The sequence below is a fragment of the Triturus cristatus genome, chromosome 4_2, assembly GCF_964204655.1.
Source record: "Triturus cristatus chromosome 4_2, aTriCri1.1, whole genome shotgun sequence".
Classification (NCBI taxonomy): Eukaryota; Metazoa; Chordata; class Amphibia; order Caudata; family Salamandridae; genus Triturus; species Triturus cristatus.
In genome coordinates this window covers 941,420,025-941,444,106 of record NC_140586.1, presented here as the reverse complement: position 1 = coordinate 941,444,106, position 24,082 = coordinate 941,420,025, and the positions used below count along the sequence as shown (strand labels likewise).

The 24,082-nt window shown below is 55.3% G+C and overlaps 1 long non-coding RNA gene across 1 annotated transcript in view; it reads left to right on the top strand.

The window, feature by feature from the left end:
* Positions 1 to 17,663: 17,663 nt before the first annotated feature.
* Positions 17,664 to 24,082, top strand: part of LOC146839006 (uncharacterized) — a 67,412-nt gene continuing 60,993 nt past the window's right edge. The window contains exon 1 of the long non-coding RNA XR_014960764.1: positions 17,664 to 17,825. This is a non-coding gene — a long non-coding RNA (uncharacterized LOC146839006). The remainder of the gene's footprint in view (positions 17,826 to 24,082) is intronic.

Below are 24,082 nucleotides of genomic sequence, written 5' to 3'. Positions count from 1 at the left end.
CGCCGAAGATGGGACGTCCTCCTCCCTTACCTCCTGTTCGCGTACCGAGAAGTTCCCCAAAAATCCCTGGGGTTCAGCCCATTCGAACTACTATACGGACACCCCGTCCGGGGGCCCCTGAGCCTGGTCAAAGAGGGCTGGGAGACAAGCCCCCGGGGGACCCCTCCTGACGTGTTCCGCTACATCCTGGCGCTCCGCAACCAGACCCGAAAGTTCAGAGAACTAGCAGAGGCCAACCTCGAGGCCAGTCAAGAAGAAATGAAGCGCTGGTATGACCAGAACGCAACTCTGGTCGAGTTCCAGCCGGGCCAGCAGGTTTGGGTCATGGCCCCGGTGAAACCCTGCGCCCTCCAGGACAAATGGACTGGCCCCTTCAAGGTGATCGAGCGGAAGAGCCAGGTCACGTACCTGATCGATGTACAGTCCCCACGGAACCCCCTCCGGGTTCTCCACGTGAACCGTCTCAAGCCCCACTTTGTGAGAATGGAGTTAAGTTTGCTACTGGCCACCGATGATGGGGCGGAAGAAGACACTGAACCCTTGCCTGACCCCCTGTGCGCTAAAGAACTGGATGGTTCCGTGGAAGGAGTGAAACTGTCGACCACCCTCACTCCCCAACAGGCCGACGACTGTCGCCAGCTGCTCAGACAATTCGCAGACCTCTTCTCCCTCATCCCAAGAGTCACCGACTGGTGTGTCCACGACGTGGACACCGGCGACAGCCCACCTGTGAGACACCGAGCCTACCGGGTGCCTGACCGGGTCCGCACCTGCATCAAGACCGAAGTACAGAAGATGCTAACCCTTGGAGTGATCGAGCCCTCCGATAGCCCCTGGGCCAGCCCGGTAGTCCTGGTCCCGAAAGCGGCCGCCCCTGGGGTCGCCCCCGAACTAAGATTTTGTGTGGACTACCGGGGGCTCAATGCGGTCACCCGAGCGGACGCTCATCCTATCCCCCGCGCCGACGAGCTCATCGACCGCCTTGGGGCCGCTCGTTTCCTCAGCACCTTCGACCTGACATGCGGTTACTGGCAGATTGCGCTCACAGAGGGAGCAAAAGAACGCTCCGCCTTCTCCACGCCCGATGGACACTACCGCTTCAGGGTCATGCCGTTCGGGATGAAAAATGCCCCGGCAACCTTCCAACGGTTGGTAAACAAGGTCCTGGCCGGACTCGAGGAGTTCAGCGCAGCATACCTTGACGACATAGCCGTATTCAGCTCTCGATGGCACGAGCATCTCCAGCACCTCCGGCAAGTACTGCTGGCCCTGCGCCAAGCCGGCCTAACAGTGAAGGCCAGCAAATGCCAGCTCGGGCAAGGCTCCGTGGTCTACCTGGGGCATCAGGTGGGCAGCGGGCAGGTCGCCCCCCTCCAACCGAAGATCGATGCCATCAAGTCCTGGGAGCCCCCCACCACTCAGACAGAAGTCCGGGCCTTCCTGGGCCTCACAGGATACTACCGGAGGTTCATTAAAAACTACGGTAGCCTCGCAGGGCCTCTCACGGAGTTGACCTCCAAAAAGCTCCCGAAGAAGGTGCAGTGGACTCCCCCGTGCCAACAGGCGTTCGACGCCTTGAAAACCGCCATGTGCACCGCACCAGTACTCAAGGCCCCCGACTACTCCCAAGAGTTTGTGGTCCAGACCGACGCCTCTGAACACGGCATCGGAGACGTCCTCTCGCAGTTCAACGACAAGGGCATCGATCAACCCATAGCCTTCATCAGCCGAAGGCTGCTGCCTCGAGAACAGCGTTGGAGTACCATAGAGCGGGAGACCTTCGCCGTAGTTTGGGCCCTCAAGAAATTACGGCCCTACTTGTTCGGAACCCACTTCCGAGTGCAGACGGACCACCGGCCCTTGCGGTGGCTGATGCAGATGAGGGGAGAGAACCCTAAGCTATTACGATGGTCAATCTCCCTCCAGGGGATGGACTTCACTGTCGAGCATCGCCCCGGGACGGATCATGCCAACGCCGATGGCCTGTCCCGGTTCTTCCGCTTCGGCGAAGAGAATCCCCCAGTGGATGGGTAGTTCTCCGCGCCTTTCAGCTGAGGGGGACGCGTGTGAGACCGGCCTCACGGCGTATGCCCTCCCGATCATCCAGCCAACCTGCAACCACCCTCAAGACACGACATCTCCGACTCCGGCCGCCCCAGCCACACAGACCCGAGGGCCGGCCCGAGCCCCCGACAGACTCGACAACCTACCACGCATGTCCGCCCGAGGGAGCGGGACCCCCCGAGCCAGACCAAGAGGCGCCAGCCCAGTCACACCTCGGGTCGCCTTCCCCCGGGAGGACTCGATCGGCCACCAGGCCCCTGGGGAGCAGGCGCCTCGCCCGCCGAGCGTCTGGGGTCCCTCCCAGACCCACCTGAAAAGACCAAAGGAACGAGCGGCAGGAAATCCCGCCAAACCCCCTCAGTCACTCAAGGCCCCCCTCTGCGAGGACTCCGGACTTCAAAGGGCAGGGGGAGTATAACAAGGGGTGCCGGAGGGACGAATGGCAGAGAAGACCTGGAACCATCGAAGCCTGCTGACGCTGTCGCGGCTCCTGAATACCGAACCGCCTGGGCCTGCTGAGTGACTCGCGGCCCCCAGCTATCGAACCATCTGAGCCCTGCTGACGAGAACGCGGCTCCCGACCTCCGAACCACCTGGGCCTGCTGAGTGACTCGCGGCCCCCGACTCTCGAACCACCTGAGCCCTGCGGACAATATCGCGGCTCCCGAACTCCGACTACCTGTGCCTGCTGAGTGACTCGCGGCTCTCCCCTCGAGGACGAATTGGCAAGAGATCGCCCAGAGAAACAACACCCTCCAGCTCGAGGATTGTGAGCTATCCGCAGGGTACTTTGCAGAGACACTACTTTCAAAGACTGTCTCGCTACCCCCAGTCCCCTACCACTGATTTGTAGTCTCTTGTACCGCTGATCATAAAGATCCCTTGAAACCTTCGATAAAATAACCTATCGTCCTACAAAGAGTACGTGTGGTGTCCCTCTGTCCGTAGTGTAAGCTCAGGGTGTGCGCGCCTGGTTCGGCCTACTTGGGGAGAGGTGGGTCAAAGGGGTGGGCAAGACGGGTATCGAACCCCCCTCCGGCGAACGCCTTTCCAACATATACAATATAGAAAACACCTACCCCATCTCCAAAAAGATTTTTACAACAATAGATTCTACTCTAACCTTCAACATAGTAGACCGTGGGGTCGATTCAACAGGCGCCAAAACCTGGTAGGCTTTTCAGATACCTCTGCCGACTCGTCAGATAGCTCAGATCAAGCAGAAGGATCAAGCTCAACAAGACGAGGAGGAGCTCATTCTGACAATTTTTTAGGCAGAGGCCAAGTAGACACACCACAATGAGGGAAAGCGAAGAAAACTCAACGGTGGTACAACCCACCAGGGGAACGCAAAACACGCAACAACTATTACAAATGGTAGAGTCCCCCATCGATACCACAGCAATGACGGATGTCATTCCTATTTTCAACTTGTCCAAACAAATATTAACAGAGTCTGAACTTTCCTTGCTTAAGAAAGGGCTCTCGTTTGTACCTACTATCCGTCCCAACTTTATGGAGCTACAAACGGAACTCCTCAGATTTTTTAGACGGATCCGCCTTAAAGCCTTTTTTCAACTCCACCCATCCCCTACCAACACTGCTAATACCCCTTTCCGTCCCCCATCTACATTTTCACCCACTGCTAGTATGTTACCGGTGGAGATTCTGACTTTTGAGAAGTTAGTACTTAAAGATCTGGCCAATCTGGAGAGCAAAAAAAGATTTATACCTTATAACATTACTCTCCAAGAGAAACAAGCGATTAATACGCTCAAAACCAATGAAACCCTGGTGATAAAGAGTGCCGACAAAGGTGGCGGCATAGTGCTCCAGGAGAGAGACACTTACACAACAGAAATCCTACGCCAATTGGGCAATACTGAACACTACCAGAGACTCCCAGGCAACCCTACCAAGGAAATTCAGGCCCTTATCTTGAAACTTACAACTGAAGCTGTCAGTCAGGGCTTTTTAAGCAAAAAAGAATTCATTTTCTTAAATGTGAAATCACCACGCACACCGGTCATCTATACCCTTCCCAAAGTCCACAAAAATTCTACCAACCCTCCTGGACGCCCAATTGTGTCAGCCTGCGGCTCAATCCTTGAGCCTCTTGGTTCTTACGTAGATTTCTTCATCAAAGAATGTGTACCTGTCACTGCCTGCTATGTGAGAGATAGCATGGCTATGATAAACCTTATCGAACACCATCCATTCGACCCCACATCAGATACACTATGCACCATGGACGTAGAGTCCCTGTATACCAACATTCCCCAGACAGCGGCTCTATTGGTAATACAAAAAACACTTGACTCCCGCCCCCGCCCCCATACTGTTCCAACACTATTCATTTTACAACTGTTAGAAATCTGTTTGACAAGAAATTTTTTCACTTTTGATAACCTGTATTACCAACAAATCAAAGGGACTTCTATGGGCGCAATTTTTGCCCCCAACTTAGCGATTCTGTTCATGGACCAATTGGAGATGGGTTCCATTCTCACTGACACAAATCCATTCCTCCCAGGCATTTGCCTATGGCGAAGATATATTGACGACATTTTTATCATTTGGAGACATGATATCAGTGCACTACAACAATTCCTTCATTGGTTAAATAACAACTGCTCAGGCCTATCGTTTACGATCTCCACTGATAAATCTGCCATTGCCTTTCTTGACCTGACAATCTTCCACTCTGAAGGCGAATTGCTCACACGCCTGTACAGAAAACCCACTGAGCGGAACACGCTGCTCAGTTACGGAAGTAACCACCCCAGGGCCCTGAGGGATTCACTTCCATATTCTCAATTTCTGAGAATCAGGCGCAACTGCTCTTCCAAAGCAGACTACTTCAGAGAGGCAGCCACTCTCTCATCTAAACTGAAGGATCGTGGTTACCCCAAGAGGATAGTAAAAAATGCATCCAAAAGGGCATGGTACTGCCCTCGTGATGTACTTCTGACTCCCAAACCCAAACGTGAACTGGAAAGAATAGCCTGCGTCACTACCTTTTCACCAGTATCCAACCAAATAAGAAAGTCTATAATTCAGCACTGGCCAGTCATTAATGCAGGTAGTCTTAGCATTGAAAGACCGCTATTCGCTTTCCGGAAAAGTAGGAATTTGAAAGATCACTTGGTAAGAGCAGCTCTTCCCACCACTGTCCCCCATGTAACACTTGATTCTTTTTGGGGTCTTTCTCCTATCCTAGGACATTTCAAATGTGGTGGTTGTAATGTTTGTGATTTTACGATTGAAGGCAAAAGTTTCACTGCCAATAACATTACAGTTAATTCGAATGCCTTCTCTAATTGCAATACCTGCAATGTTATCTATTTAATACATTGTCCTTGCATGAAACTGTACATTAGCCAGACTACACAAAAAGTAAAGACAAGAATTGGACAGCACAGAAGTCGTATCAGGTGTAACACACCCAACGCACCACTGGTGGAACATTTCACGGATGCCAAACACAACGAAGATGACATCCGCTGGACGATTCTGAAGGTACTCAAATTGCCACAGAGAGGAGGCAACATGACCCATTTGTTAAACCGTGAAGAACTAAAAGCAATAATCCTTTTTGATACAATCAAAAATGGCCTGAATAGGAATGAGGACTGGACTACCCTCTTATGAATTGACTAATACCATACTGCAACACCTTGGATTGTAATTGGTTGTTCTGGTTGATCTCTTGAGAAAATTCTTAACCTTGACTTGTACCTGTATATGCCACAAACTGTGACTTTCAACTGTATATACCACATTCGTCAGTACATGTTCAAATTTTACTTCCAATTGTGCAGGCCATTGTCCCAAGCATGTTCTGTAAATAACTGTAGTAAGTTAATGCGTAAATTACTCCTTTTTTGTCACACATTGACACTTACGCACGCCCTTGCATTGCACTTCACACTAACCGCACTTGGTTTTTCACTCACCCAAGATGGCCACCGCTGTTACACACAGCTATCACCCATCCATAGTCCTTCCTCCCTTTTGGCACCCCTCTGAGGTCCTTCAGTGGTTTCCCGCTCTATTTAAATGAGAGCACTAAGCACCAGCGCCCAGTGCCTTGAGCCGGTTACTACACAGCACATTGTTGCTGAGGACAGAGATCTCCATTGCTGTGTCTCTCCACAGGTAAGACAACCCCTCACCCCGATGTAATTGACTGTTTTAAGGATTTTTCCTCACTTAGGCAGCCTTTGACTAAAACCTCCCCTTATTTTCAATTCCCTCAAGCTTGGACTGTAACATATTAGTATATTGAAGCAATACCTTGGCGCATTGAAATGTGGCCCATCTGCACCACAGTCTAACTACCCAACAGCCGATCCAGGCAAGGAGCAGCACGCTCCAGCGCCCACTAAGTTTTATAGAAACCTTAACTGCAAGGTATGTGCCCTAGACTCATTTACATCCCAACCCCACATCGATTATGACACACCAAATCCAACTGCAATGTAACTTTTTTCACAGCGACCAAACCAAAAGCAACAACGCTGTTCTTCATTGTCAGTTTCCACTCTGACCTGCCATATGTGATACCCCTATGTCCTCAATTGGGGTAAGCATACATGTTACACTTACTTTTCTCACTGAGTCACGCGCCATTCCGTAATGGTTAACACCCCCGGTTACGTGTTTCTCCTAACTTCACGTCCTCCCAATACCGGTTCTTATTTTTCAATAAATACGACTGTCCCCCATGCCGCTCACGATCGGAATGCACATTCACACACCTTTAATAACTCACGTGGTTCTAGTTTTTAAACCATTTTTACGTAGAAACTAGGTAGCCCGCCGATGCCTTAAACTTCCAAACACCTCCAGTCATTCATCATTCCCCCATTGAATGTCACTTATTAAATCCTGCTTGCCATAGCACACTCACAAACAAATCCCCACTCACTTGACCGGAATAGGCCCGAGCACGATCGTTTTAACCACAACTCCATGTGCACAATTGATAACCTTGACCTTCTGACATGCTATAACTTTCGAGTAATCTTAATATGTTCTAAGTTTTCCCTTGTTCACACAAGCTATTTTCTTTGTTTTCTTTACTCTGACAGGCGTTAAAAACCAGGCAAATGTTATAAATTTAGTCCTGAAGATGATCCCGTTAATCAATGAGCTTGGGATCGAAACGTCGACTCTTTAAAAATAGTGCCACAAATATCCATTGTGCTTACTCGTTGTGGTCTCTATTTTGTCAAACTTGCTACAACTTCATTTATGCCTGCAAGTTGCAACGGCTCTCAGTCTTTGCCTGTAACTGTTGTTTGTCCTAAACTGTCTGCATTGTTATTCCTTTTTTCCCCCCGCACGTTCCCCATGCTGTAGGGTGCAGGATTGTGCCCCACGATAAATGTAGTGTTTTCATTATCCTTGACCATATCCTTTAGTATCTGAAAAATAAAAATCCCCTGTCCGGCTGGACATCGGATGTGTATAGTAACCCATTGTGGTCTATATTTAATTTTATATAAAATTTAGTGTCTGCTCAGGACCATTGTTTTCTACATATATAATTGATACCCGTGGTCCTTAGCCATTTTTCGGGTTCCCTTGTTTGTATAAAATTTGAATCTGCCAGGGGCGTGTTGCTGCTGGGGCCCAGGGGAAGGCTTGCCTCCCTGGGCCCTGCCCAGCCCCTGGATGCCTGAGGGACTCCTGGGACCTTTTTGGAGTTATTTCTCTTGCCCCAGGACCTTTGCATCCTTCTAGCGCCTGGGAGCGCTTTAACCTTAAATTGGCCCCCTTGGATTTGAGAGGGAGCCTGTGCCTTTTCTTTGCAATGCTGGGCTGCGATCTTCTGAGGGAATCCCGACGTAGGGATTCCCCCGCATCGTGGTGCCTCTCGCGGGTGCCCACCCCGCACTCATGCCGCTTGGTCTCCTCATAATAGCAGCGGGTGCCCACCCCGCCTTTTGGGAGTAATTTCCCCTCAGCGGGAGCCTACCCCGCTTTATACTCTGCCGAAGCGGGTGCCCACCCCGCTGTACATTATTATGACGGAGGGAGCCCACCCCTCATTTTGCCAGAGTTAGAATCGCCGCCGCTGCCCAGCCGCGGCCGCCCGGAAGTCAGGCAAGTCTGCCTGTGATGTGGGCGGAGCCAGCGGCTGGGGCGGAAGCGGCGCGAGAGTTGCAGGCCCTGGAAAAGGAGACATGGCAGGAGCCGCGAGGGCTCCAACCTGTAAATCCCGGTCCCGAGATGGGGGACCGGGTGAAGCGTGGTGAAGCGTGGCGGCATCATTCAAGGAGGGCGGGAGCCCACCCCGCCTTCGCGAGCCGATAGGTAAAGTCCCGGGTCTCAGGAGGGGGCCCGGGTGAAGACTGCAGCGCGGGGCTCTCAGGAGTGAGGGAAGCCCCGCGCCGCGAGAGGAGTAAAAGTCCTACCTCCGCCCCAGCCGGTGAGTGACGAGGGCTGGGGGGGGGAAGAGGGGACCGAGGCGCCGGTGCCTACTGCCTGAGCGGCCCCACATGGCAGAGGGCCGCTCCATAGGGGGTAGGTGTATCTTCTGAGCCCCGGTGGCTCCAAAGGGGCATAGTTGTTTTCAGAGCCCCGGTGGCTCCAGCATTTTGGCAGGTTTGTACAGAGCCTGAGTGGCTCCAACACGGGGGCCAAGTTGTTAGTGATCTCAGAGCCTAGATGGCTCCAACGGTAGGCGCGGATGACTTTCAGGAGCCCGTGCGCTCCATGAGGACATGTTATTTTCTGAGCCAGATGGCTCCAACGTTTTGGCATATTGTTCAGGGGCCATTGAGAGCCCATGCCTCCTATTTGCCTTCCACAGCTGCGTAGCACTTAGTGCCAGCTGCAGCGTTTAGGCCCTGTTCTTGTCCCCAGCTGCCCAGCAGGTAGTGGGCAGCTGCTACGTTTAGGTTCTGGCGCAACCTGGACCCTAATGTGATTTAGGTGTTATTGTGCTTTAGATACTAATGTGATTGGGGTGTTAGGAAATGTACTGTGTGTAGTATGTTTTGCGCACCCTGTGTTTTATACCTCTAGATAGGATTTCTGCCTAGGAGGTTGTTTTACCTGTTTAGGTTGATGTTAGGGAGATAATACTTCCCTGTGTGATGTACGCCCCTAGTGTAGTTATACTTAGGTGGCCAGGTCTAATGCGTTAGACTAATGAGAAATTGCATAATGTGTTTATGCCCCTGTGATGGATGCAGGATAGGTCTTATACCTGATTCTAGTGTGATGACGCTCGGGTCATTATTGCGCCAGTAGTTACTGGTTGTGCTCTACAGTGATAATGTGTGTTACAGTTAGTATATGTTCTACATTTGCAATTGGTGATTTGTGCTGATTCTGACAGTGGTCCATGTGGCCCTGTCCCGTGTAAATAGTCCCTTGTAAAATTCTGCCCAGTGCCAGTTGGCACAGTGTAAATTATGTGATTATCATCTAATGTGTTTATTATAATACAAAGGCTATTTTTATATATAACCTTGTGTGGAGTTTCTTTTGTGGTGGGCCTAGGGTGTTGTTGCTGTGTGCGCGCGCAAACGCTTTACACATTGCCTCCGGGATAAGCCTGACTGCTCGTGCCAAGCTACCAAGGGGGTGAGCAGGGGTTATCTTTGGCGTGTAACTCCCCAGCCCTGACTAGAGTGGTGTTTTCTGCCTGGCTTTGGCGCAAGCCCTAGCCAACCAGAGATCCCATTTCTAACAAGTACGAGCTCTGGTTCACACGTGCACACACTGTCATAAGTACGAGCTCTGGTTCACACGTGCACACAATGTCATAAGTAAGAGCTCTGGTCCGCACGTGCACACACTGTCATAAGTACGACCTCTGGTTCGCACGTGCACACACTGTCATAAGTACGACCTCTGGTCCGCATGTGCACACGCTGTCATAAGTACAACCTCTGGTCTGCACGTGCACACACTGTCATAAGGATGACCTCAGGTTCGCACGTGCACGCACTGTCATAAGTACGACCTCTGGTTCATACGTGCACACACTGTCGTAAGTACGACCTCTGGTTCGCACGTGCACATACTGTCATAAGTACGACCTCTGGTTCATACGTGCACACACTGTTGTAAGTACGAGCTCTGGTTCACACGTGCACACACTGTCATAAGTACGACCTCTGGTTCGCACGTGCACACACTGTCATAAGTACGACCTCTGGTTCATACGTGCACACACTGTCATAAGTACGACCTCTGGTCTGCACGTGCACACACTGTCATAAGTACGACCTATGGTCTGCACGTGCACACACTGTCATAAGGACGACCTCTGGTTCGCACGTGCACACACTGTCATAAGTACGACCTCTGGTTCATACGTGCACACACTGTCGTAATACGAGCTCTGGTTCACACGTGCACACACTGTCATAAGTACGACCTCTGGTTCGCACGTGCACACACTGTCATAAGTACGACCTCTGGTTCATACGTGCACACACTGTCATAAGTACGAGCTCTGGTTCACACGTGCACACACTGTCATAAGTACGACCTCTGGTTCACAAGTGCACACACTGTCATAAGTACGACCTCTGGTTCGCACGTGCACACAGTCATAAGTACGACCTCTGGTTCATACGTGCACACACTGTCGTAAGTACGAGCTCTGGTTCGCACGTGCACACACTGTCATAAGTACGACCTCTGGTTCACATGTGGACACACTGTCATAAGTACGAGGTCTGGTTCACACGTGCACACACTGTCATAAGTACGACCTCTGGTTTACACGTGCACACACTGTCATAAGTACGACCTCTGGTCCGCACGTGCACACACTGTCATAAGTACGACCTCTGGTTCGCACGTGCACACACTGTCATAAGTATGACCTCTGGTTCGCACATGCACACTGTCATAAGTACGACCTCTGGTTCACACGTGGACACACTGTCATAAGTACGACCTCTGGTTCACACTTAGACACACTGTCACAAGTACGACCTCTGGTCCGCACGTGCACACACTGTCATAAGTACGACCTCTGGTTCGCACGTGCACACAATGTCATAAGTACGACCTCTGGTTCGCACGTGCACACACTGTCATAAGTACGAGCTCTGGTTCATACGTGCACACACTGTCATAAGTACGACCTCTTGTTCACAAGTGCACACACTGTCATAAGTGCGACCTCTGGTCCGCTCGTGCACACACTGTCATAAATACGACCTCTGGTACGCACGTGCACACACTGTCATAAATACGACCTCTGGTCCGCACGTGCACACACTGTCATAAGTGCGACCTCTGGTCCGCTCGTGCACACACTGTCATAAATACGAGCTCTGGTCCGCACGTGCACACTGTGACATATAAGATCCTCTGTGTCCATCTATAATGTTTGTGTCTGAAGTGCACACTCGTGTCTGCAGATGCACACGCGCCTTGACACAGGAATGGACAGGGTTAGACGCTACAGTTTAGGGACAGTGGAGAGAAGACGCCAAATACACCACCAAAGAGATAAGTATTTTAAAAGCTTGCCGTTCAGGGCAGCAACAAACCCGCGCTTTCTGCTCCACCAGCCTGCACTAAAGCGCCTAGTGCGGGTTCTTTAGCGCCAGGAGCTGGGAGCTATAATAACTCTTCTTTCTAAGCGCTACACACGTGTCCTTCATAGAAGACAAGTGGCCACGGGGTGGTGCCTCGGTACAGGGGGGGTTCTCATAGTGCCTGCAGATAGCGCCTGTGTTGTGTTTCCTTCTGCTTTGCTGTGTGTGGCGCTGCTTCGCTTTTACACACTGAAAACGAAACTAGAAGAAATGAGAATAGAAATAAAGAGGGTTCTCTCACGGGTCACAGCAGACACATTCAGATCCGGGGCGGAGCCTCAAACTGCTGACCCGGACGCGCTGTGTGACCCTCTGCAGTCTGTGTCTGGATTCATGCAGTCATCTCTCACGAGGCGCTCACCTCGGGGAGCTTCAGGCTGAGACAGGGCAGGCTGGCAAGAAACTGTCCTAGGTCACCTGTTTGGAGACGGATAATCGAGGGGAGGGGGTGTGTAGAGATGAGGTGGTCTAGTGGTTGGTGTGGGCGGAGCAGAGTGGGTGGAGGAACGGAGGTATGGCCTGGGACAGGAAGGGGCGGAAAAAGGGGATGGACAGGCAGTCGAGTGCAGGGCAAGCTGGTGTAAGGACGAGAGAATAAAGTGTCCTGATAGAACCCCCTGTGTCTGTCCTTACTGGTGCCCTTAGGACATGACAGCTGGCGACGAGGGTGGGATGGAGCTAGCTGCTCTCCCCGGAACACCAGCACACTAGCGAGTCCGGTGAAGGGCTGGTCAAGAAAACCAGCGGAAGCGCCGCCACTCGCGACACACCCGAAGCGTGTGGAAGCCCGCAACAAGAAAAGAACAGGAGCGCGAGGCGCGCCCTGCCTGAGGAGAAGCCAGCACCAGGAACGGCAGAAAGGGAAGCGACGACGCTGACACGCGCGTCCCCCGAGGCAGATTGGAGCAGTGAGCGCGAGGAGAGACCCCGCCCGCCTACCTGCTGCCGAACAGTGAGTGAAGCGGACGATGAGAGGGGCCGCCTGAGCAGCGCGTAGTCCTGAAAAGAATGGAGTGAGAGCCCGGCACCACGTGGGATGCCTACGCGCGTTATTCAACCGGCGGCCATCTTGAAGTCAGGCGAACTTCCAGACGCCCCATGCAAATAGACCCGGGCGGCCATTTTGAAGTCAGGCAAAGCTGAAATTTAAACAAGCACAGGCCAATACAAAAAAAAAAAAAAAAAAAAAGGTGAAATAAAAGTGAGAGAAGAAGAAGAAGAAACAAGGAACATACCTGAGACTAGTTTACAAGATTCCACGTAGGAGTCCCTGGGCCTGCATTGCGCCGACGCTGCGCACATCGCACGTGCACCACGATGTCGAACCACGGATCCCCTGCTCGTTCTCCGGCGCGCCAGGATGCGAAGCCGATCATCATGGGGCTGTCGCACCTGCGCCCCCCAGAACCCTTGGCGCTCGTGGTTGGGAGCAGCATGGGCCCTCGCTGGGAAGAGTGGATTGAGGACTTTGAGGACTACATCAAGGGCTCGAAGGTGATAGGGGACGAAGATCAAATGATCGCACTTCGGAACCTCGTGGGCAAGGACATCAGCAAGATGATTAAGGAACTTCCCGCCGCAGACGCGGGAACGTATGCAAGCGTGCGTGCAGCACTGGATCGGAAGTTTGTGCACAAGAAGAACGTAGATTACGAACGTTACGTATTCCAAAGAGCGCGACAAGAAAAGGATGAGGTCATGGGCTCGTACATCACAAGACTGCGGCGACTGGCGCGTCACTGTGAATTCGACAAGTTCTCGACGGACGACGCCATACGCCTGCGGGTGATCGACGGTTGCCAGTCAGAGACGCTACGCAGGAAGCTACTCAAAAAGAGCCACACATTGGATGAAATAGAAGAGATCACAAGGCTCCATGATCAGACGGAAGAACAAGCCAAGACCATGGAGGCAGGGCGCGTGGATCGCAAAGAGGTAGTGTGTCAAGTGCGCACCGACCGCCCTCGCCGGGGGTCGAAAGAACGGGAACGACAAACTCGGCCACCATCGAGACACCCCCGTCGCTCTGGCCATCGACGGCCTGACTCGGGGAAGAGAAGCCGGCGTCAAGACTATGGGAAGAAGGCGCCGCTGAGAAGATGCTACCGGTGTGGCTACGACTTCCCACACATCGGGGCATGCCCGGCCCTGGGACAGAAGTGCCACAAGTGTGGTCGCGACAACCATTTTGAGACAATGTGCGGGGACTACCGGCGGGAGAAAGAAAAAGCCTCCGCGAGGTCACCAAGAGGCGAGACGCGCCGCCATCACGCGCGCGCGGTACGAGACCGCCGGAAGTCCTCCTCCAAGTCCTCCCAGTCCAGCAGGGAGTCGCGGTCCTCACGATGGTCTAGACGGTCACCATCCAGAGACTCCGAATCACTTTCAAGTGACCATGAGTACTCCGTTGAATATGCCAACATGATCGCCGATCCAGACCAACTAAAAAAATACCCTCGGCTTGACATCAGCGTTGGTACGCATCCTACGAAATTCGTAATGGACAGTGGAGCATCCCTCAACTACATCCCAGTCACGGAATACAAAAAGATGAACCCTCGGCCTCGGCTCAATCCCGCACATGTGCGTGTCTACACCTGGATGTCCAGGAAGCCACTCCCTTGCCTTGGAAAGTTTCCCACGACACTAAGGCATCAGTCAACATCTATTCCGGCTGTGATTCACGTCATCGAGGGACCGGAAGCTGACTGTCTCCTCAGTCTCCTGACTGCTGAACGGCTGAAGTTGGTGGAAATCCTGTACCGCGTCACCAGTGACAATGACACCATTCACAAGTTCCCGAGGCTGTTCTCCGGACTCGGAAAAATGAACAGGGGCCAGATCCGCCTCCACATAAACGACCAGGTCCGCCCGGTTGCCCAACACCCGCGGAAGGTACCGTTCCACCTCCAGCAAGCAGTGGAGGAAGAGCTGCAGGATCTGCTGGACGCCGACATCATCGAACGGACAGAGGGCGCCACACCGTGGGTTTCTCCAGTCGTGATAGTACCGAAGAAGGGAACACCAGGGAAAGTGCGACTCTGTGTGGACATGAGAATGCCCAATACCGCCATTGAGAGAGAGCGTCATCCGGGGCCGCACTTAAGTGACATGATCGCCGCCCTCAATGGGGCGAGGGTGTTCTCCAAGCTGGATTTAAACAAAGGCTACCATCAGCTGGAACTACACGAGAGTTCCCGATATATCACGACGTTTGCAACACATCTGGGGTTGTTCAGATACAAGAGACTGAACTTTGGCATTTCATCAGCCGCAGAAATCTTCCAAGAAGCCATCCGGCAAACGATACACCACATCCCAAATACGCTGAACTACAGCGATGACATTCTCGTCTATGGAGCAACACTCCAAATCCACGACACAGCCTTAGACAGGGTCTGTCATGCCCTACTGGAAGCCAACCTCACACTCAACAGGGAGAAATGCGAGTTCCATCAGTCGCAACTGAAATTCTTTGGCCACATCTTTTCAGGAGCCGGAATGCAACCAGACCCTGACAAAGTGAGTACTCTGAACAGCACCAAGAGTCCACTTGACGTCAGTGATGTGCGGTCGTTCCTCGGCATGGCGAGTTACTGCTCAAGATATATTAAGGACTATGCCACCATCAGTCACCCACTTCGCACTCTCACCAAACAGGGGCAGGCGTTTGAGTGGACCCCTGAATGCGAGCAAGCATTCCAGGACATAAAGAAAGCTGTGGGCACAGTGGAAAGCCTGGCTTATTTCAGCCCGGATCGCAAGACCGAAATCACAGTGGACGCGAGCCCCGTTGGGCTGGGAGCCATCCTGGCTCAATATGACAAGGACACGGACAACCGCCACATTGTGGCACACGCCAGCCGGAGCCTCTCCGACACGGAGAAGGCCTACTCCCAACCGGAAAAGGAGAGCCTTGCGGTCGTGTGGGCGTGTGAGCACTTCCACGTGTTCATCTACGGGAAGCATTTCACCATGGTAACAGACCACCAGGCGCTCGTCACAATTTATGGCAACCCCCGGTCCAAAATGCCACCACGCATCGAGAGGTGGGGACTCCGTCTGCAGGAATACACATTCACAATCGTGCACAAGCCAGGAAAGGCTGCCAACCCAGCCGACTACATGTCGCGCCACCCGGAAGACTCGCAGAGACTCACACCGTCCATGGCAGACGAATATATCCATTTTGTGGTGGACCACGCACGACCGCCAGCAGTCCCCCTAGAGGCCATCCTGGACGCCACCCAGCAAGACACCATGCTCCAACAGGTGATTCGAAGGGTCCGAACAAATAGGTGGCGGCATGAAGAACCGGAAGACGGGAGGGGTGACAGCACAAAGCGTCAGGAGTGGCAAGCGTTCCGGAATGTGTGCGAAGAACTATCTGTCACGCCCGATGGCCTACTGCTACGGGACAACCGAATTGTAATACCCCAGCAACTGAGACAGGGAGTCGTCAACCTGGCGCACGAAAGCCATCGAGGAGTAGTCACGACGAAAAGAGCACTTCGTGAATGTGTCTGGTTCCCCTTCCTTGACAAGATGGTAGAGAACACCCTGAAAGACTGTCTGCAGTGTCAAGTGGTAAGGCAAGGAGACCCGCCAGCACCACTTCAGATGACGCCCCTGCCACCAGGAGTATGGCAAGAACTGGCCATGGATTTCTACGGCCCCATGCCGTCGGGCAAGTACGTGTTAGTCATCATAGATGAATATTCCCGGTTTCCCATCGCCCGTTTTGTCCCATCCACCAACGCGGCTGCCACGCTTACCATCCTGGATGAAGTCTTTGCAGCATGGGGCATACCCGCGGAGGTGAAAACAGACAATGGGCCCCCTTTCAATGGCCGGGAGTTCGGTGACTTCCTGACGCTCATGAATGTGCGACACCGACGGATAACACCACTATGGCCGCAGGCCAACGGCACCGCGGAAAGATTCATGGCCACTCTCAAAAAGACATTCCAACAGGCTGCTCTAGACAAGAGAGACCCGCAAGCAGCCCTCAATGATGTGCTCCGAGCCTACCGGACGACACCGCATGCTACCACCGGCAAATGCCCGGCCACACTCATGCTGGGACGCCCAGTCCGGACACGAATACCCACCTGGGAGGGGGCACTACGACCCATTTCCCCCAGCCGCATCCATCGGGAAGTGGAAGCCACCGACAAAGCTCGCAAAGAAAGCATGAAGGCATACGCGGATGGCAGGAGACGTGCTCGGTCCCTCTCATTCCACGAGGGAGACTGCGTGGTCGTCAAGCAGGAGCAATGCAAGAAGACAGATAGTAGGTTCAGAGCGGAACCTCTAACGGTCACCCGACAAAGAGGTACCATGCTGACAGCGGAGTCAGACAACAGGCGTGTAACAAGAAATGTGTCCCATTTTCAGAAGTGCAGCCCGGGCCTACAAGAGACACTTGAGTCGCGAGTGACATTGTCAGGAGCTCGACAGTCCGAAACACAGAGCGACGGTGATAGCCACCTAAGACAGACATCCGGCGCCGGCACTGCCGCAGTGCCTGAAGGCCGCACACTCAGACCACGACAAGCAATCCGCCAGCCCAAGCGGCTGATTGAAGAAATGTAATTCTTGGTGACTCATTTTGCTAACAAAGGGGGAGATGTAGAGATGAGGTGGTCTAGTGGTTGGTGTGGGCGGAGCAGAGTGGGTGGAGGAACGGAGGTATGGCCTGGGACAGGAAGGGGCGGAAAAAGGGGATGGACAGGCAGTCGAGTGCAGGGCAAGCTGGTGTAAGGACGAGAGAATAAAGTGTCCTGATAGAACCCCCTGTGTCTGTCCTTACTGGTGCCCTTAGGACATGACAGGGTGCAGCAGCATCACCGGAACCAGGTACCGGAGCTGGAAGATGCGAAATGGATCAGAACATTTCCCTCATTCTGAGGGATGAACACGTGCCTCGTGTGTAGCGCCTCAGTCGGAGCCACAGTCCTGGCCTCGGCGCCTCTGGGCAGGTCAAGGGGAGCAGTGTCTCTCTTCGGGGCCTGTGCATAGCGCCTCGAGGCTCAGGGCGGAGTCAGAGGCGCTGTATGGGGTGGAATGAACTCTGGGCTCCTCTGTCCTTAATGAGAATCCTTCACCGAGAGCTCCTGTGAGAAGCACCGAGAGGCCTGTCCAGGGGTCAGAGGAGGTGAGGCCTGTCCAGGACCTGCAAAGGAGGTGAGGCCTGTCCACGGGTGTAGAGGAGGTGAGGCCTGTCCAGGGTGATGAGAGGAGGAGAGGCCTGTCCAGGTGTGCAGAGGAGGAGAGGCCTGTCCAGGGGTGCAGATGAGGTGAGGCCTGGCCCAGGGGGTGCAGAGGAGGTGAGGCCTGTCCCAGGGGGTGCAGAGGAGGTGAGGCCTGTCCCAGGGGGGTGCAGAGGAGGTGAGGCCTGTCCCAGGGGGGTGCAGAGGAGGTCAGGCGTGCACTGGGGTGCACAGGAGGTGAGGCCTGTCCAAGGGGGAGCAGAGGAGGTGAGGCATGTCCTATCCAGGGGGTTAAGAGCAGGTGAGGCCTGTCCAGGGGTGCAGAGGAGGTGAGGCATGTCCTGGGCTGGGGGAGCAGAGGAGGTGAGGCCTGTAGAGGGGGAGCAGAGGAGGTGAGGCCTGTCCAGTGGTGCAAAGGAGGTGAGGCCTGTCCAGGGGTGCACAGGAGGTGAGGCCTGTCCAGGGGTTGCAGAGAAGGTGAGGCCTGTCCGAGGGGGGGGGGGGTACAGAGAAGGTGAGGCTTGTCCAAAGGGTGCAAGGGAGGGGAGGCATGTCCTTTTCAGGGGGGGGTTGCAAAGAAGGTGAGGCCTGCCCAGGGGTGCACATGAGGTGAGACCTGTAGAGAGGGAGCAGAGGAGGTGAGGCCTGTCCAGGGGTGCAGAGGTGATGAGGCCTGCAAAGCGGGTGCAGGAGAGTTGAGGCCTGTTCCACGGGGGTGCAGGGGAGGTGAGGCCAGTCCAGGGGTGCAGAGGTGATGAGGCCTGCAAAGCGGGTGCATGAGAGTTGAGGCCTGTTCCGCGGGGGTGCAGGGGAGGTGAGGCCAGTCCAGGGGTGCAGAGGTGATGAGGCCTGCAAAGCGGGTGCAGGAGAGTTGAGGCCTGTTCCGCGGGGGTGCAGGGGAGGTGAGGCCAGTCCAGGGGTGCAGAGGTGATGAGGCCTGCAAAGCGGGTGCAGGAGAGTTGAGGCCTGTTCCGCGGGGGTGCAGGGGAGGTGAGGCCAGTCCAGGGGTGCAGAGGTGATGAGGCCTGCAAAGCGGGTGCATGAGAGTTGAGGCCTGTTCCGCGGGGGTGCAGGGGAGGTGAGGCCAGTCCAGGGGTGCAGAGGTGATGAGGCCTGCAAAGCGGGTGCAGGAGAGTTGAGGCCTGTTCCGCGGGGGTGCAGGGGAGGTGAGGCCAGTCCAGGGGTGCAGAGGTGATGAGGCCTGCAAAGCGGGTGCAGGAGAGTTGAGGCCTGTTCCACGGGGGTGCAGGAGAGTTGAGGCCTGTTCCGCGGGGGTGCAGGGGAGGTGAGGCCAGTCCAGGGGTGCAGAGGTGATGAGGCCTGCAAAGCGGGTGCAGGAGAGTTGAGGCCTGTTCCGCGGGGGTGCAGGGGAGGTGAGGCCAGTCCAGGGGTGCAGAGGTGATGAGGCCTGCAAAGCGGGTGCAGGAGAGTTGAGGCCTGTTCCGCGGGGGTGCAGGGGAGGTGAGGCCAGTCCAGGGGTGCAGAGGAGGTGGTGCCTGTCCTGGGCTGGTGGTGCAGAGGAGGTGAGGCGTATCCGGGAGGGGTGCAGAGGAGGTGAAGCCTGTCCAGGGGGATGCAGAGTGGTTGAGGCCTGTCCAGGAGGATGCAGAGGAGTGGAGGCCTGTCCTCTGCTGGGATGAAACCTGCCCTGTAGGGGTAGGAGGTGAGGCCTGTCCTGTCCTCTTGGTATGAAGAGTGTGGACCGCCGCAGCCGCTGCTCTCACCGCCCAGAGATGCTCCTTTCCAGGCAATTAATTTTATTTTAAGAGCTCATAATCCGAGTTTTTGAAATGTATCCGGCGTTACCAGAGAGCCCCAGATGGCTCCTGACAAAGGCACACATTCCCTCGATTCATGGAGTTTATTTTTTAAACCACTGTCTTTAGTGAATTAACCAAGACTAAAACTCCCAGAATGCACTTACGTATTACATGAAAGTACAGGCATGAATTTTCGGGTACCACTCTACAGAAATATTTGGCGCCTCCCGGGGCATCGTGGCAGAGAAGAGTAGAACCGTTAATGTGCAAGGGCTTCCTTTCTCGGCCTCTTTCTGCAGATTGTGAGTCCAGTGAGATCTGGGATAATATGAATCTCTCTCAAGGAGATTTCACTCAGTTTTATCTGTTTCATGGAGAAATACAATGAAAAACAGGGGGTGCAAGTCCAGCGCCCCCGTCTCTGGTGTCCTTGGATCTCTGGACTGACCCTTCCCTGGTCCTGCAAGAGAGGACAAACCAGATGTTTAGTCTTGCCTCTCAAAGGGAGCGAGAGCGGGCTCCGTATCCTGGCCACCAGGCCCCGGCTCATGTCCTGGTCCACACAAGCCTCTGGCTCACGTCCTGGTCCTCACTAGGCCCCGGCTCACGTCCTGGTCCACACAAGGCCCCGGCTCACGTCATGGTCCACACAAGGCCCCGGCACACGTCATGGTCCACACAAGGCCCCGTCTCACGTCCTGGTCCTCACAAGGTCCCGGCTCACGTCCTGGTCCTCACAAGGCCCCGGCTCACGTCATGGTCCTCACAATGCCCCAGCACACGTCCTGGTACTCACAAGGCCCCGGGTCACGTCCTGGTCCATCAGGTCCCGGCTCACGTCCTGGTCCACCAGGCCCAACCTCACGTCCTGGTCCTCACAAGGCCCTGGCTCACGTCCTGGTCCACCAGGCTCCAGCTCACATCCTGGTCCACCAGATCCCGGCTCACGTCTTTGTCCACCAGGCCCACGCTCACGTCCTGCTCCTCACAAGGCCCGGCTCACGTCCTGGTCCACCAGGCCCAAGCTCACGTCCTGGTCCTCACAAGGCCCCGGCTCACGTCCTGGTCCACCAGGCTCCAGCTCACATCCTGGTCCACCAGACCACGGCTCACGTCTTCGTCCACCAGGCCCACGCTCACGTCCTGCTCCTCACAAGGCCCCCGATCACATCCTGGTCCACCAGGCTCCAGCTCACGTCCTGTTTCACCAGGCCCCGGCTCATGTCCTGCTCCACACAAGGCCCTGGCTCACGTCCTGATCCTCACAAGGCCCTGGCTTACGTCCTGATCCTCACAAGGCCCCAGCTCACGTCCTGGTCCTCACAAGGCCCTGGCTCACGTCTTGGTCCTCACCAGGCCCTGGCTCACGTCCTGGTCCTCACAAGGCCCTGGCTCACGTCCTGGTCCTCACAAGGCCCCGGCTCACGTCCTGGTCCATCAGGCCCCGGCTCACGTTCTGGTCCACCAGGCCCAAGCTCACGTCCTGGTCCTCACAAGGCCCCGGCTCACATCCTGGTCCACCAGGCTCCAACTCACGTCCTGGTCCTCACAAGACCCCGGCTCACATCCTGGTCCACCAGACCCCGGCTCACGTCTTCGTCCACCAGGCCCATGCTCACGTCCTGCTCCTCACAAGGCCCGGCTCACGTCCTGGTCCACCAGGCCCCAGCTCACGTCCTGGTCCTCACAAGGCCTTGGCTCACATCCTGGTCCACGAGACCACGGCTCACGTCTTTGTCCACCAGGCCCACGCTCACGTCCTGCTCCTCACACGGCCCCCGCTCACGTCCTGGTCCACCAGGCTCCAGCTCACGTCCTGTTTCACCAGGCCCCGGCTCATGTCCTGCTCCACACAAGGCCCTGGCTCACGACCTGGTCCTCACAAGGCCCCGGCTCACGTCCTGGTCCACCAGACCCTGGCTTACGTCCTGGTCCACACAAGGCCCCGGCTCACGTCCTGGTCCACACAAGGCCCCGGCTCACGTCCTGGTCCACACAAGGCCCCGGCTCACGTCCTGGTCCACACAAGGCCCCGGCTCACGTCCTGGTCCACACAAGGCCCCGACTCACGTCCTGGTCCTCACAAGGCCCCGGCTCACGTCCTGGTCCTCACAAGGCCCCGGCTCACGTCATGGTCCTCACAATGCCCCAGCACACGTCCTGGTACTCACAAGGCCCCGGGTCACATCCTGGTCCATCAGGTCCCGGCTCACGTCCTGGTCCACCATGCCCAAGCTCACGTCCTGGTCCTCACAAGGCCCCGGCTCATGTCCTGGTCCACCAGGCTCCAGCTCACGTCCTGGTCCTCACAAGGCCCCGGCTCACATCCTGGTCCACCAGACCCCGGCTCACGTCTTTGTCCACTAGGCCCACGCTCACGTCCTGCTCCTCACAAGGCCCGGCTCACGTGTTTGTCCACCAGACCCACGCTCACGTCCTGCTCCTCACAAGGCCCGGCTCACGTCCTGGTCCACCAGGCCCCAGCTCACGTCCTGGTCCTCACAAGGCCTTGGCTCACGTCCTGGTCCACCAGGCCCCGGCTCACATTCTGGTCCGCACAAGGCCCCAGCTCACATCTTGGCCCACACAAACCACCGGCTCACGTCCTGGTACTCACAAGGCCCTGGCTCACGTCCTGGTACTCACAAGGCCCTGGCTCACGTCCTGGTCCTCACAAAGCCCTGGCTCACGTCCTGATCCACCAAACCCCTGCTCACGTCCTGGTCCATACCAGGCCCAGGCTCACGTCCTGGTCCTCACAAGGCCCTGGCTCACGTCCTGGTCCTCACAAGGCCCTGGCTCACGTCCTGGTCCTCACAAGGCCCTGGCTCACATCCTGGTCCTCACAAGGCCCTGGCTCACGTCCTGGTCCTCACAAGGCCCTGGCTCACGTCCTGGTCCTCACAAGGCCCTGGCTCACGTCCTGGTCCTCACAAGGCCCTGGCTCACGTCCTGGTCCTCACAAGGCCCTGGCTCACGTCCTGGTCCTCACAAGGCCCTGGCTCACGTCCTGGTCCACCAGGCCCTGGCTCACGTCCTGGTCCACCAGGCCCTGGCTCACGTCCTGGTCCACCAGGCCCTGGCTCACGTCCTGGTCCACCAGGCCCTGGCTCACGTCCTGGTCCACCAGGCCCTGGCTCACGTCCTGGTCCACCAGGCCCTGGCTCACGTGCTGGTCCTCCCAAGGTCCCAGCTAATGTCCTGGTCCTCACAATGCCCCAGCTCATGTCCTGGTCCTCACAAGGCCCCAGTACACATCTTGGTCTTCACCAGGCCCTGATCACATCCTCATCCTCACTAGACTCTGGCTCACATCCTCATCCTCATCCTCACTAGACTCTGGCTCACATCCTCATCCTCACTAGACTCTGGTTCACATCCTCATCCTCACTAGACTCTGGCTCACATCCTCATCCTCACTAGACTCTGGCTCACATCCTCATCCTCACTAGACTCTGGCTCACATCCTCATCCTCACTAGACTCTGGCTCACATCCTCATCCTCACTAGACTCTGGCTCACATCCTCATCCTCACTAGACTCTGGCTCACATCCTCATCCTCACTAGACTCCGGCTCACGTCCTGGTCCCTACCAGGTTCCGACACATGTCCTGGTCCTCACAAGGCCCCAGCTCACTTCCTGGTCCTCACAAGGCACTGATCACATCCTGGTCCTCACCAGGCTCCGGCTCACATCCTGGTCCTCACCAGGCTCCGGCTCACATCCTGGTCCTCACCAGGCTCCGGCTCACATCCTGGTCCTCACCAGGCTCCGGCTCACATCCTGGTCCTCACCAGGCTGCGGCTCACATCCTGGTCCTCACCAGGCTCCGACTCACGTCCTGGTCCATACCAGGCCCCTGCTCACTTCCTGGTCCTCACTAGACTCCGGCTCACATCCTGGTCCTCACCAGGCTCAGGCTCACGTCCTGGTCCTCACAAGCCCCTGACTCATGTCCTGGTCTTCAACAGGCCCTGATCACGTCCTCGTCCTCACCAGACTCCGGCTCACGTCCAGGTCCTCACCAGGCCAAGCCGGAGAGGGAGATCAATTGGTTGTTGGCCCACAATGCCACCTCAAACAGGAAGCAGACATATGCAAATCAGCTTTAGACTCCTTCCAATAGGAGCAGTCCAGCCTGAAGAGCCAATCCAGATCCTTTCTGAACCGGAACACAATCAACCCAAGACCGGTTTCAACCTATCTGGGCCTTGACTGTAGGGTGCGGCTTGATTCCAGCGGTGCAGCGAGAACGGGACCCACATCTGGGCACACCTAGCGTATTTATGAATAAGCAAAATGATGGGTGGAATGTTTGAGTTCATCCCAGGCTCTGGTAATTACTCTGGGACACATCCAAGCCCAACCTTCTTGTTCTTGCCCTCCGTTGCACCCCAGCGTGCAGCCAATTAGAGTGTTTTAGGCAACATTACTTCCAGATGTCTGCTCCAGTAGTCACAGCAGTTCTA